Source organism: Plodia interpunctella, chromosome 3 (assembly GCF_027563975.2).
Source record: "Plodia interpunctella isolate USDA-ARS_2022_Savannah chromosome 3, ilPloInte3.2, whole genome shotgun sequence".
NCBI lineage: Eukaryota > Metazoa > Arthropoda > Insecta > Lepidoptera > Pyralidae > Plodia > Plodia interpunctella.
The window spans coordinates 2,496,796-2,513,621 of record NC_071296.1 but is presented as its reverse complement, the minus strand read 5'-3'; the positions used below and the strand labels follow the sequence as shown (position 1 = coordinate 2,513,621).

At 33.7% G+C, this 16,826-nt stretch overlaps 1 protein-coding gene and 1 long non-coding RNA gene across 2 annotated transcripts in view; one reads left to right on the top strand and one right to left on the bottom strand.

The window, feature by feature from the left end:
- LOC128683687 (uncharacterized protein) overlaps nt 1-16,826 on the top strand; it is a 138,064-nt gene that overhangs the window by 30,375 nt on the left and 90,863 nt on the right. The gene's annotated exons all lie outside the window — the stretch shown is intronic.
- LOC128683694 (uncharacterized) lies at nt 997-2,651 on the bottom strand. Its single transcript, XR_008406316.2, has 3 exons — nt 2,538-2,651; nt 2,146-2,197; nt 997-1,617 (listed from the first exon to the last, which is right to left on the bottom strand). It is a non-coding gene; the product is annotated as an uncharacterized LOC128683694 (long non-coding RNA).

Here is a 16,826-nt window from a genome sequence, read left to right as displayed (position 1 = left end):
TAATTTGGACATTGGAAAACATTGAAGAAAAGCCTTCTTAATAATGGTTTCGGAAGATTTGTTCTTAAGCACTAAGGGAGATTGCAATGGCAATAATCTCATTTAATTGGCCAAGAAGTATAATATTAACAGTATACCTATTCATTATAAAAATAAATTGAATGCAAAACAACCAAATTACTTACTTCAAAATTTTTACATTTACTAGATTCAATTGTCTCTAAGCCAAGAGCATTAGAATTACGAAATTGTTAAAAATTAACAGGGACTTTTATTTTCCTCAAAATATACGTAGCTTGCTATTTATGTTTGGGAAGTCCCGAAAAGCTCTCGATTTGTAAAAACAAAGCCCCGCGATCCATCATAGATGATGACCTCAAAGAAGACACCGTATAGAACAACGAGAGTACAGAAATACAGACCTTCTTTCGCGATTCTATTGGAAGAAATTTCCGTAGAAATAAGTAATATACCTTTGTATTTAGTTTTTTATTTACATTTTTATTTTGTGTACATAAATAAATGATACTAAACAGTTTAAACACATATTTTAGACGAATATTATTGTTATCTCTGTCTAATCTAAGGATAGAAATAGGATTCCTTGCGGAAATCAAGGGATATAATTGAGTACAACTACGTGACGATAAGGACTAGTGAACTTTTAGGGCGAGAACCACATGACTCGTCGGTCAGCACTCTATGCGTTAACAAGTTTGAAATTAAGGGGACTTCCTGATTCAATGCAATCTGCATTTCACCCTAAGACAATTGTAAACTAACCAAAATTACGGAGTTCCTTAATTCAGCTTCAGAATTATTCATGAAGTTCCTCTCCGCAGACAAACATACAAATAGACAGCTATTTATAACACGTCTGAATTCTTCAGCGCTTTTGGCGGGAACTGTAAATTGAACGAGGGATTGAATACACTTTCCGTGTTTACAGTTTCAATAAAATATAGGCTTAAACTGTCTGTGCATACTTACATTCAATTATAAATGTAAAATGGCTGAAATAGAATAGTTATTAGTTATTTTAAAGATAATGTCATAATAATGTTATGATTTGGTGTGGTTACCGCCTTAGAATGGGACCACTCTATATTCTCGTGCGTTTGGTTCACCCGTTCGTGCGTATCGTAAAACATACTTTAGATAAATTTAAGCATATTATATATAGTATGTTTAAACTTTTCTATTAATAACATAGTCATTTTGAGAACTTGAATTTTTAGTTAAGTAAGTTAGTTAAGATTTATTTTTTAAAATAAAACACAAATTAACAAACAAGAGTACAATGTAATAATTATTTTTAACGGTAACTAAAGCAAAGTTTATTTTGACGTTTCTTATATGACATTAAGGAAAATACCGCCTTTTTGCACGTCACAATTTTTTTTCTCTCTCCTAGAAGCTATGTCGTGAAGCAAGGCAAATTTTTGTAATTTAAGATTGTTTAAATAAAAACAAGTATTTAGCAACAAAAACTACCAGAATTTATTTTGCCACCAATCAAAGTGTACCCTACGATGCAAATTTAATGTTTCATGATGTCTGTCATGACATCTGTGTCATTTATCTTGAACCTGGACAGCGTCAAATCGTCGGCGTCATCTGAAAAACGAAAATGTAAAATATTTCATACATGACTATAAAAAAACTTAAGTACCCGATGTTACATACACAGTAGGTATAATCTTATATACATATAATAACTCAAAGGATGTGTTGCACAATCAAATTTGACGTTAACTTTAACCTGGACAGAAAACCGCACCCTAACTGTTCTATGTCTGTACATTGGAGATGTACAAGAAAAATATTTAAGGAACTTTACATCGTCCAATAGAAGGCAAAATATTTATCTGTATGTATATAACCGTGTCATGGAAACGGAAGATCTGGATGAAATTTCACGTAGAGGTCGATAGTAGCAAATAATTGTAATTGTCTAAATCATGATCAGACCAATCATGTGGTCAGATAGTGAATGCAAAAAACATCAATCTAGCTAGAGAAGGCATACTGTAATGTAGACAAGTATAATGTCTTCTCTATCTAGGTTTAAGACAAAAAAGTTATACTAACCTCTAGGTTAGTATAGCTTTTTGTCTTTGAAAACATATATGTGAATTAACTTACATCCATCTACTATGAATATTTGCGGTTTCGGATCGGGAAAACATTGTGTTTCCTGTAAATAAATAAAAAAATCGTCATAATATAAAATGTACAGTCAACAGCACATCAACCTACCCAAATTAATTGCAAACTCGCCGCTAAGCGTAACTTGATGTGCTTGAATGGGCATCTAAATTATGTATACACTTTCGAGGATAAATTGTCTGGATAATATTGAAAACTGTATAAAAATGACTGTATTATTTTTTATCGAGACCAGATTCATATCGATAAACTGTCATCAGTTTATCAATTTATTTCTCAATATCTAAAAAGGCCTGTTTAAAAAGGATGTAATTGAAGTTATATTGTTTTTCAGATAAAACAACAAATAATATTAAATATTAACTCACCTGTAAAATCAACAATATAAACAAACAAACTAAAATGTACACGAATAATTTAAACATAATTAATTTAAACGTAAGCGACAACAACAGCTCGAACTAAACAAAACATAATTTTTTTTTCTCAAACCTTTATATAAAGGTGCAAAATTGTCACAGCCCATCAAATATGTGTGTCAATTGCACAGATAAAAAAACAATCATCAGTTTATTGGAATAAAAACCGGTCTAGTGAAATATAATTTTGAACATCGTATTTGACTACGGAATTTTATGAGTGCATTGAACCTTTTTTGATGCAATAAAAAATCCGTACGAATGACTCAAAAACAGTTTTACTGTGCAATGGCCTAATTTTCAGATATTAACTACCTACTAATTTTATAAATGCAATCATTTGTAAGGATTTATGTGTATGTTTGTGACTCTTTCACGCAAAATCTACAAGATAAATCTATTGTTACGAAATTTTATACACCTTTACAGAATATAACCTGGAATAACATATAGGATACTTACTTTTTATCCCAAAATTCCCACAGGACTTCCGAAAATAATTTTGCAAGAATACTATGTAGCATAAATAAGCATAAATTATAGATCAATTAATTTGGTCATTTTATTAACATTGATGAACGCGTATTTGAACGTTGCCAGCATCAAATAGAAAAGCAACGAAGGTAATTATAAAGTTCCTTTTTTTTCTTTAGAGTAACGGTACGGAACCCTAAGAAGAGTATATTAATCACCAATGAAGTCCACTGCCGGATAAACTGGATTCCACCGGATACAGTCCAGGAAAGCCTCTCAAATTTGCATTGATATTCATATCCGGCGGGTCGTATAAATCACATGGCCAGATATATTGCGCCGAGCGAATGCTTGCTTAAAATACATTTTCACTGATGTCGCTATGGGTGCACGAAAATATATATTTTTTTATTCATGGAGGAATAAACTTTAACCTGATTTTGGGCAGAGTATGTTTAGGGCATAGCGCGATGACTGAAATCGTTATTTTAGTTCAATACTCGCTGTCCACAATGTGAATAAACTCAATAGATTGTGTACCTATACCTAAACAGGTAACTGAAATATAATATAATAATTAATTTTGCACTCTGTAATTAAATTTAAAATAAATGCCTAATTAAAAAAAAAATTGTCGCAGTAATGTCATTAGAATTTAGTCGCAATAATATAACAAAAACTAAATTTCATATTACGACACTATTAAAAAAAGGCTTACTACAGCTTATAGCAAATATATTCCTCAAGAAGTGCAACATAACGCACACAGCTACATGCAATGCAAGTGCACAAATTTGGCGGCAAAACGCGGCGTCTATCGGTGGCGGACAGCTCGGCTTACTTCAATTTGCTGGTTTAATCCGGATCGTGTCAGTATTTGTGCACACAAATTTCCGATAACACATAGTACTATGGACAGTGCAACTATGGACATTAAAACTGCCTCTGCATATCACGTCGTCACTTTGAATTAACATATTAGGTATAACATAGAATAGGTATATATAGCTCTATGTACATACATGTGGTAAGAAAAAAAACACAGCAGAATCGTAAAGTTAATAGCAATATTTTTCACATTTAATAATCTTCACTCAGTCCACGATTTATGAGTAGATGTGGGTTCAAAACGAAAAATATATCACGTGTCGAAGAGAAAAATCATCATCAATACATATATCATCATCAATACATATGATAAAATTGAAGAAAGGCCAAATTTGTACATTGGATATATTTTTTAAATTCTTCATAGAATATACTTAGTTACTGTTATAGATGACGAAAATATAGTTTTGGAAAATTTTTGTCTGTCTGTCTGAACGCGCATCACTCTAAATCTACTGGACCGATTTGCTTGAAATTTAGTATGTAGATACTTACATACCTTATATACCGGGTTAACATCTTAGATACATTTCATCCCGGTAAATGGTCAGGTTCCCATAGGATAATTGAAAAACTAATTATGAATCAAAAATGCCTCAGAATCCCGGGCTAACATCTTGTAGACATTTCATCCCGGTAAATACGCGATAAAAAAATTACTGAGATTTTGCTATTAAATTCACGCGGGCGAAGCCGCGGGCAAAAGCTAGTTGTATAATATATCTAAAATATTTTAACAAGCAAATAACATCAATCTTGTTTCCTCCTTGTTCCTTACATTTAAAGATATAAGTACAATCAGTGTTTCATCATAAATTCATTCTGTGCCCTAATTTCCCAGCCGAGTCAACATCAGGGGAATTTATTATTTTTGTAAATATTATCTTTCCTAACAAACTGAAGGTACATACTACCACTGCTTGAAATATATTCTAAATTATTCTGTGAACGCCAAGATGGATGTTATCGGATGAAGCCAGACGAAGGGTTAATGAGCTATACAAAAATTGTCTTTGAAATTATCGAAGGTATTTTTTACGCTTTTGAATACGTTCACCCTTGAGGATGTTAGAGGTCGGGAATAGGACAATATAGAATTTTGATGCGATTGGATGCAATCTCGAAGTAGTAGAGCATAGATTTAGAAGGGCCCCGCCCGTAGGCCCCGCACGTTCTTAGACCGATTTTGATGACGTTTGGAATAGACACACCCCTTATCAATAAATCAATAATTAGTAGATACAACTACCTACCTATGATCTGTATATATAAAAATCTTCCGTTACCGAGTGACTGACCGACAACGTACAGCCGAAACAACTGGGCGTAAGAAGCATGAAAAATATCGCGTATTCTGTAAGACTGGTAAACATAAAATATTCAAATTCGTATTTTTTCTCATCTTTAGTTCAATTTCTTGTTTCCCGCTACGTGTCTCGTTCCGCAACTGGTCCAATCCCGCTTCCTGCTATGTAGGTAATATCCTATACCGTTTCCTACATATTGTGCCATCTCATTTTTCGTAATGTCTCCCGCCCCGTTTCCCGCTACTTAGCATGGGAAACTTACATAATACGCGATAAAAAAAAATACTGAGATTATGATATGAAATTCACGCGGGCGGTGCCGCGGGCAAAAGCAAGTTATTCATAAAGTTAAAGCAAACAAAGTTAAAACTTTAAGCTATGTATGTTTTGTCACTAAACACACCTTTCAATAAACAGAACTTGACAGAACGAGACAAAACAATAACATAATTTTGCTTAAAGCATACTTTATATTTTTTATGAATAAGAATAACACGGTAGATTTTAAATATTGTGTCTATATAAAATCTGTCAAAAAAATCGTGTCGGGTCTCGAAAAAATCCATGAATCAAATAAATAGCATAATTTCATATAGGTATTATTAGCCCTTTTTCATCCTTATTAATGTCGTCATGTCCTAAAGTGATAACTAGAATGACTTCCTTTATGATACGACGTATGTTCCGTCTATAAATTATAGAAGTTACAAGTAAAGCTCATTCGAATGGATACATTATATACATTTTTATTATTATTATTCTTTATTTACTCGACATTAAGGACGTAAATCAAATGGCTGACTGTTAAAATAGTAAGATAACTGCTAAAGTGAATAATCCACAATGTTGTCAATTGTCAAACTTTGACGACCTCGGTGGCGCAGTGCTAAAGTGCTTGCCTCTGTCCCGGGTTCGATCCCCGGTCGGGTCAGATGGAAAATGATCTTTTTCTAATTGGCTCGGGTCTTGGATGTTAATCTATATATGTATATGTTATAAAATATAGTATCGTTAAGTTAGTATCCCATAACACAAGTCTAGAACTTACTTTGGGGCTAGCTCAATCTGTGTAATTTATCTTAATATATTTACTTATATTTGAATTTCTCATTTAAATAGCAAATGAGTGTAAATCGTCGGCCATAATCGGCCATCGTCCCTGCGGTTTAGATAATGACGTGTTTATCGTTTTTCTGCGCAGTTTAAAGTTCACGTCAAATTTGACAGTTGTAACGCACCCTACGATTTGATCAATTAGTAAGAAAGGCTAAGTTCTATACATTTATATTTTGCACACACACACTAAACGGTAAGCATCTTTGCAAACGACCGTGACAACATGAGGCTGTTATTTATCAATGTAATTATTGCCGAGTTTGGGCTATGTCGCGCATCTTGTGTGTATTATCTTTATTAGGCCACTTATATCAAAATATGGTTACGACAAATGTCAAAATATAGTTACGACAAATGTCAAAATATAGTTACGACAAATGTTTTAATTACATACCTAAATAGTAGTTAGCGTCAAGAAACCTGCCGCCTGTCTGACGACAGGTTCTTTGGGAATGGTTATGTTGCCTATCACCTATTAAGGCTATGGACCCTTAGTCGCCTCGTACGACATCCACGGGAGGATATGGATATCATATTCTAGGGCGGGGCCACACGCCAAGCTAAGGAAAAACTCAGAAAAACAGTAAACATGTATTTATTCGCACTAGACCAGTTTTTATAACACTTTAACTAATTAGTGTAATTTTCCAATAAATTGAGAAAGATTAGGTTTTTTTTTCTCCCAATTATATTTTCTGTAGAAACGTACCTAATTTAGTATCGTATTTATTAAGATATTCGCAAAACGAGTGGGTATTATTACAGGTAAGTGTTTGTTACAACTGTTGTTCTTAGAAATATTTTCAAATCCAGATTATAGCTTCAATTTGCTTTGATCGATTGTTGTACATCATTTTCACAGGAAAATCTAACAAACTTCTAATATTTTAAAACTATTTTAATTTGTGAACGTAGTTCTTGTCGGTGGAGTGAGGAAGATAAAAATAAATATATATATTAGGAGAAATCACACAGATTGAGCTAGCCCCAAAGTAAGTCTCGAGACTTGTGTTATGTAACTCAACGATACTATATTTTATAACAAATACACATATAAATAAACATCCAAGACCTGGATCAATCAGAAAAAGATCATTTTCCATCATGACCCGACCGGGGATCGAACCCGGGACCTCTCGGTTTAGAGGCAAGCACTTTACCACTGCGCCACCGAGGTCGTCAAATCAGATGAGCGAGTTCTCGATATGATTACCAATCGTGTGCTATGCGAAGGCAGAAGGCAGAATGCCAGAAGTTTGTACGGAACCCTCACTGAAAGAAAAGGAAAGAAATCATTTATTCGTCAAACACATAAAATCCAAATATTAACATAGTGCCCGAGTCTAACGCGTACTTGACCTTTTATTTGAAGAACAGTCTTTCAAAAAGTCTCTTTAGATAGATATCAAAGATTATATATCAACAATTTCCAAGCATTTTTGCGGACAAATTTTACAAAAAAGTAATATAAATTGATTTGTATAAAAACCTTTTTTCACTGAACAAATAGGTTAAACACTTATTTTTACGTTCAACTTGAATATTTTACTACTTTTCAGCGCGTTTGTTGTCCGTGAGGTAACAGCCGATCCATTAAGGGCGGGCAGTTACTTTGCACAGAGGATTGCCATAACGGTTCAAAGGAGTAATGCTGCCAGCCTCGCGGTGAAATGCCTAGCGACCCCGTGACGTCCCCCATAACGGCAGAGTGAAAACGCCCCAGGGGTTTAGTGGGTAGGCTGGGCCGACTAGCGGCCCAGGAGTCCCACACTCAGTGCGTAACAAGCATTCCCCTGGGTAAACAAAAAAAAATGGTTAAGTGTCCAAAAAGTTAGGTTAGGTTGGGAAGGGCCTACACTTACTGCAAGATGGTAGGTAAATAAAGATTATTGATGGTAGGTAAATAAAGATGATTGTTTAGTGAGAAACATATTTAAACCATTATGAATATTAGAAGTAATATATTATTTGTACTACTGACTAATTTGGGAAGGAAATGAACGGCGGTATAATGTTAGGGGAACAAAAATAGGCTATACTAAATTAAGAATAATAAAAATGTACGAAAGAATTTTAAGGAAAAAGTTTGTGTTCCAACCTAAATTAGTAATACAAAAAATTAGGGGTACCAATAGAGACCCAAGATTTTGCAATAAAACTTTCTTAACTACTACGTTTTAATATTAACGAACTCGAAACATGAGGTACCTACGAGTATCTACAAACTAAATTGTAGAAGATGTTAAATATACGAGCACGCCAACAACTAGCCTGGAAACTAAAATCGTTGCAACCAGAGTAAACTTACCAACAGAGACTAGGGTCAATTAGGTTTAAATATAGAGATTCAGACATTTTTTATTCCTGAAACCTCTATCCTTAGGAACAGTACAATTTTGTGAATTATTTTCGATATCTTGAAATGTAATCTATTTTAATTTAGTTAAGAACTGTTACGAGTACATATTTTATTGATTTATTTTATTTATAACCGGTAGAAGATACTCTCTCTAGATGTTTCATTGAAAATATGTTCTCTTTTTTAGGAATTGCTAAAAGCGTCATGATTATCATCATAATAATGTTTATCGTTCTTAAAAAAGATCTGGCTATTTCATTTTATAAAATAGGCTGTCAAAAAAGCTTGATACTTCGTCTATCTACAATTATCTGCTCTGTTCTAAAAATCTTGGGAGGAAGTTTGCTCAAAGGAAACCTACACCTACCTTCTAAAAACAAAATCTGATTTTTAAAGCATAAATTATAAAAGATTTTCAGTTAATATATATTTTAATATCTTGTTTTAAGTTTTAAAGCAAACATTTATCGTGGAAGCCCGAGGTCCAGAAGATTCCATAACCGAAGAAATAAAATGTAACTTTATTTTACTAAGTAATATAATAATATATATATATATATATATATATATATATATATATATATATAACTATTAACAGTGAGTTTAAATATATGTATATTTACTGTTAATAGTTGGTCCTGTAGTACTAACTACTGACTAACAATCATTTGTAGTATAAATAAAAAATACGGTTCAGTGCGAGTTGGACTCGTCACTGAGGGTTCCGTACAAATTTGTAATTTATAAAATGTGTAAAGTGATGTTTCACTTTCTCTCTGTCTTTTCACTGTTCTAACAGTCAGTATGTATTCTAGATAATACCACACGATTAACAGGATGCAAGTATGAACGCTCCCATAGTATTGCATTATTAATAAAATATTCAAGAAAAGTTATGCAGTAAATAACTGCAAGGCAATACGGTTAGAAGAACACGAACCTCCTAGCTATTAAGTTGGGTAAAAAGGTTTAAATACAGAGCTATGACGGCAACAAAACTTGTCCATTACTTTAGTTCGTGCTTTCGAGTCTAGACTTTAAACTCAGGCTCGCGAATCCAGTTTTATCCAGTTGTTACTAGGTTAAACTAGTGTAAAACAAACCTTGCGCACTCACGTAATTAAATTTCACGTTACAGCAAACTAACAAACGTATTTTCAGATTCGGCACTGTGATGCTTGCTGACATTTCGGTGCTCACAAAAAATAACAACATGCAAAAATAACAACTTGTATAAAATAGGTTTTTTTTTTTACAAAAATGACATTTTTAACACAAACAATTATTGCTGCCAGAGAGTTCAATGTGTGACAAGAAATCATATCTGTGCAGTAAACCTCTGGAGCCGTTTCTGGGTGGAAATCAGGTCTTGCTTATAATAATAATAATGCACTGACATCCAAACTAAACGTGTGTACAAAATTTCAGCTCGGTTGAAGATATCTGCTTCAAAATTGAATTATAAAGATTCCACCCACAGACAGTGAGAGACATAGATACATTTATATAAAAGCTTGTTAAAACAATTGTATACATTCCTACTTCTATTCTAATCAGTGTCGAATCCGTCAAAGTTTAGAGAACTGTTTGTCGATAATGTACAGCCGGCATAAGATAACCACAACTTACTTATACTACTGGAAGTATTTACATTACTAGCTGTGCCCTTGAGTTTCGCTCCCGTGGGAATTTCGGGATAAATAGTACCCTATTTGTTATTCCAGACTATATTATACGCGTGTACCAAGTTTCGTAACCATTCGTCCAGTAGATTTTGCGTGAAAGAGTAACAACATACATACACACATACATCCACACAAGCTTTCGCATTTATATATATAATATTAGTAGGATGTTCTATATCTTATCCTTACATATATTATAAAACGAAGTCTGAAGTCTAAATAGATAGTGTGGTTCGATTCCTGAGTAAGGTTTAGTTATATGATTATTATATTTTTACCCGAGCGAAGCCGGGACGGGCCGCTAGTAAACCATATTTTTAGTCGGATCAAAAAAATGTAAGTACTTAGCTTGAAGCATAAAGTCTACATCGAGTCTATCTCAAGAATGGTTCATTATAAAAGTGACGGGGGTCGTAAAGTAAATCTCAATTACCACGCACCTGCTGCCCTCTGTGTGCCTATCTGGGAAATTGCCAATTTCTACCCCCATAACACTTTTTTTTTTCGAGAGAGATTCTCTAATGGAGGGTTTAATAGACATCGTCCACGTTCAGTTGATTCTACTGTTATTGTACCAAGTTAATAAGCATAATGTTTTTTTAATATCATCTTACATGTGGTAAACATAATTTTACGAAATATTTTAAACTAAATCTACGAGTAAGTAACAACATAAAAATACACTTAACTCTTGGATTCATTCATTCATTCATTCATTCATTCATTCTTGCGTATTTTCAACTTCAATACATGAACAAAAAATTATAAAAATAAATGTTTTGTTTCAGCGTCTTTGATACTACAATTTTTATAACGATTAATAATAACTCAGGTGATTTAAATTTTTGGCACAAGTAACTTTTTATTATCATCATGCATTGTAAACAGTATTTCTATTTAATCCGTTTCAATTTCAGTTTAGCAAATTGATTTGATACATCAAAATCGTTGTGAAGAAATTAATTCACTTTTTAAAGCAAACAATTTTTCGGTCCAAAATGTGTAAAATTAAAAAAGAAACACTAATTATTCGTGGGAATATATTGACTGAACTAACCGAAATGCTGATTTAAATAAAACGAATAAACAGACTTTGTATACTTTGAGTGAAGTTTTTATTGTGACCATACTTTATGCTCCCACGCGAACTATAAACAATGTTTGAAAAGTTGCGTCTGATATTCATCTTTTGTGAAATAGAAATATCATTTTCAAATAATATTTTAATATCTTTTTCATATAATATTTTATGAACTCGAAATATAAAAAATGTCGTTTCTATTGCCATTATTTTTATATGTATAAAACATATATCAGACATATAAAATGCGTGTCAATTTGAATGTCTATTGAACACTATAGTTTAGCATACAACCTCCTTATAAATAAGCTTAATTGAGCAATTAGTGTAGATACTTAAAAAGATCCTATAAGAATTATTTCTTAAACGATCGTCTTAAGCGTCTAGTCTATACTAATTTGTCCTATTAACTTATCATTGTAAAACATCAATAAATTTGTACATTTTGTAATTTACAGATTTTTGTAAATGTTAAAATAGTTAATCTCAAAAAATTCTCTAAACGTTTTAATAATACAGTATAACAAAATGCTTACACATCGTGTTGCAGATTACATTCGGCAACAAACTATCAAAGGAGATATAAAAGCAACTGCTGGATCTTCTACGCGAAATGAATGTGATAGTATAAGAATGATTGCTGAGAACACAATGTCTAAAATGTATGTCAAGTATCTAGTGCTCTATCGTATGAATTTAAACCATATTTTTATCAAGTTTTTGTTTGTTTGAAAACATTTTTTTTCCACTAAAAATATATAGAGAATATAATAAAAAAAATTACTCATACAAAGACGAAATTATCCAAGAAAAGGATTTCTTCCAATCAATCATGTATTTGAAAGTAAAATCAATTATTAACTGGTAATTATTTTATTACGAGTTAATTATTTTATTATGTCTGAGGTAATTACATTGTTACGTGAAAATATGGAAAAATCTATTGTTCCCAGACATGATTCCTTGCCCCCGTGGGCACCATTTTTTAAATTTCAAAGAAAACATTTTAGAGTCGTTTTCGAACTCGCGGGTACAAATATATAGACATTCTGAGTAATGTGTTTTCTTCGTGCAATAAAGAGTTTACAAACAAACGAACAATTATATAGTAAGTCTACTATTGATACATGTCACATACATTTTAAATAGATTTGAAATTTTAAGCAGTTGAATACCGCCCGCTACACCAATTTAACATACTTCTTCTTCATAGTCGTGTTCCTCATGGCTGAGGGTCGTGGTCATTACGTGGAATTAAACACACACAACAACTTTCTTGGCATTAGTAATGGAGTGGTTTGCCATTGCCTTCTCAATTTCACACACACGTTAATAATCAACCAATGTGCCAGTGTTTCCACACGATATTTTCCTTCACCGGAAGCACGTGCACATGAGTCAGATAGGTATACAAACTCATGTGGCACGATTAGGATTTGAACCTGAGACCTTTCGTTCCACAGGCGATAAATACATATTTCCAAGTATGAGAAATCGAATATTAGTCACATGTGTACACCTGCACTATTTCTTTACCAAAACTGGTTGTCTCGTCCAATGAGCCTGATGAGCGGCGGTGCCCTCGGGAAATCTAACTTTGTTTACCACAAACAACTCGATCGAGATTAGCGGATAACGGATCCTTAACAATATTTCCTTAATTAACATCTTGTAAGTATTTGCGATGGAAAATATTTTGACTAAACTTTACACCACTGATCCGTTTTAGATAATCTGTGGTATGTTATAAGTAATTCATTTTTTTTTTATTTCGTTTTTATTCTATAAATGAGCGTTCCACGTATTGATATCAAAATCCATAATTTTCTTACCCAAATTGTACATATTGCTGTGTGGTTTACTTACCTACGGTATTATAAAACCTCCAGCTCCTATATTAATAAATATTAGGACAAATAACACAGATTGAGCTAGCCCCAAAGTAAGTTCGAGACTTGTGTTATGGAATACTAACTCAACGGTACTATATTTTATAATAAATACATATATAGATAAACATCCAAGACGGGCCAATCAGAAAAAGATCATTTTCCATCATGACCCGACCGGGGATCGAAACCGGGACCTCTCGGTTCAGGGGCACTCACTTTACCACTACGCCACCGAGGTCGTCAATATCTGTTATTTCGGCTAGATAGTGGCGACTTTACGTTATATGGTAAGTATGGTAAGTATTATATGAAATAAAAGTTCGTCATGGCCACTGGCAATTAAAACCACAAGAAAGAACAAATCAAAATTTAAAAACAACGGCGGGTATTTATTAAAGCTAAATTTATATTTCGAATTCGAATTGTCATTTACCATCGCTTTTTCTTGCAAAATTATATGTGGCCAATAAACAATCACCTGTACACATAGTACCATAGACAAAAAAATGATACCTCGATCTGATACTGGGACAGGTGAAATTATAAAAAAGTAGGTATGTATATCTATATTAATCTATAACCTTGTAATAAGGACACCTTGATATAACGTCCTATAATGCCCGTGCCCCATTAGAAACGACCACGTGTCTTTAATTGAATCCAGCTGCGGCGCCATTACAACCTGATTAACCAACCAGACTAACACTTAACGTTGTTGGCGAGATACCTTCATTTGGGACCCCACGCGGGGGAATATTGGGAAAATTTATGTGTATGTATGATTTTTCTACGAATTAATGAAAACACGGATAGATTCAGTTTTTATTCTGTCCTTCATCATCATCATATATGATCGCCTCTAGAAAATTATATTGTAAATAAGATTTTCTAACAAAATGTTGGGCTAAACAGCATTTTGTAGTTAACCAATATTTCATTCATTTCATTCAATTGGTGAATCAACGGAATACGCTTTCGAGTTCAGAGGAATATCAACAGAGCCGTCAATGCGAAGAGCAGAATGTATACAGAGCTGTCGACGCGAGAGTCACTCCATCTCGACCTACTTTGTGTGAACACTTCCGCTTGTTCCTATATACTCGAAATACCAGTACCAATGTCATCTTTAGGCACATTTTTTTATATAAATATTTTATTAAAAAAAAGGAATTGCTCTAAAAGTATTTGCTTTTATACTACCTACAGAGATTATATAACTACTAGTGGTTCGTCTTGAGAAAAACCATAATAAATTAAACCTAAACCTTCGTCAGGAATTACATTATCCATTGGTGAAAAGCGAAGCGGTGGTGGTGTAATGGTCAAGACGCCGCCTGTGGATCGAAAGGTCCCAGGTTCGAATCCTACTCGTGCCACATGAGTTTGTATACAAATCTGACTCATTATAGTAGTTTTCATAGACCACCACTTGCTTCCGGTGAAGGAAAACATAGCGAGGAAACCTGCACACTGGTTGATTATTATTAACTTGTGTGTGAAATGGAGAAGGCAATGACAAACCACTCCATTAATAATGCCAAGAAAGTTGTTGTGTGTGTTTCATTCCACGTAATGACCACGACTCTCAGCCATGAGGAATACGACTATGAAGAAGATTGGTGAAAACCGTACAAAAATTTGTCCAGTAGTTTTTGCGTTTATTGTGTTAAGATAGACGCGACACTGTTAAGATACACGCGGGGGACTTCATTTTATAGTTTGGATGGGTAAATACGTTTGTACAATTTGTATAAGAAAGGATAATAAAAATGTGACCTGTCCAATGTCAGGCAAAACCCGTTTTTTCCGAACGGAACACGATCACCCAAGTACTAAAAATTAGGTTAAATTATCAAACTTAAAATACATTATTATAAACTTAAGTTAATTTTGAGACACTTTACTTTTTACTTTTTATCCACCGAGCGAGCCGAGCGAGCCATGCGAGCGAGGTCTACAAATCCACTTGAGGCAAAAATACATTTTTTGTATGTATGACGTATGTACGTAGGTTTGTAATCTGATAACTTTCGAAATGTTGGTCTGATTTTGATGAAATTTTAAAGGTATGTAGGATCTGTCAATAGAATTTTTAAGTTCATGTGCAACAAAATCGACTAAGTCGTTTATTGAAACATTCGCAATTTTGTAAAAATGTATTGTGTTCGCGAGGTCTAAGTTCGCTGTTGTACGAAAAACTAATATTTTATACATTTTATACATTTTAAATCGAGAAATTCATCAATGGTAGGCCACGCCGGCTGTGGCTATTGGCACAAAAGCAGCTTCCTGTCCGATGGCGCACGAAGTGCTCTCAATGCATTCAGATATTTGTTCTTTCAATACAAGTGTGTCTGTGTGAATACACATGCTGCTGATAGTATTACACGTAATTCTTAATTCAATACAGGGTTTTATATTGTACTAGTGGCCCGTCCCGGATTCGCTCGGGTATAAATATAATAATAATTTATACGCCGGCTCCACACTGTCGTCGAACTGTTTGTTTTGAAAGATGCGGTATACATTGCTGGTTTTTCACTGCGTTAAATAAAAGCACTAACTAACGGTACAATGTTCACGCATTCGCGTCAAAAAGTTGTAAAGCCATAATAAAAAAGTAGCCCATGTTACCCCTGAAGGTTTCGTCTATCTCTGTGCCAAATTTCATCACAATCGGACCAGTAGTTTTTGAATTTATTAATTACAAGCAGTGCCCCGGGGCTTCGCTCCCGTGGAAATTTCGGGATAAAAAGTACCCTATGTGTTATTCCAGGTACCAAATTTCGTAACAATACGTAGATTTTGCGTGAAAGAGTAACATAGTACCTACATCCTCACGAACTTTCGCATTTATAATATTAATAGGACAAACAAAAATAAAAAACTTTTCTCTTTACAACATTAATATGGATATTATGGACAACGGACCAGCCAGTGCCCCAACAGAAGAGACGGTTAAAATTGCCATGAGAAATGAATAATGAATCCACAGTATAGACACAGTTTAATGAAAAATACTACATACAGAAGACACTCTCCGCCCCCATCGAAACTATTCCTTTCCCCTCCTCACTCAAACTCAGACGAATATCAGTTAAAAACTGATGTTTTAAAAACCCGAATAATTGACAATTTATATTTTATTATCGAAATAAAATGTCCAAAATCCTTTACGCTATTTCGCGCGTACAGAAACAAACAAAACTGCCATAAAATTAAAATGGCACGACTCCCGCGACGGTCGTTGTGCAGAAAGATCTTGTTGGCAATCATTTGTATAATAAGCTCACAGAGCAGACCCGTAGGCGCAGTAACAATCGTTTGTCAAATCGATTAAACTTTAACCGATTAATCATGAGATTTATCGTTAACTAAACTGCAATAACTCAATTACAACTTGGCGTTACATATAATAGGCGACTACTTGTCTTTG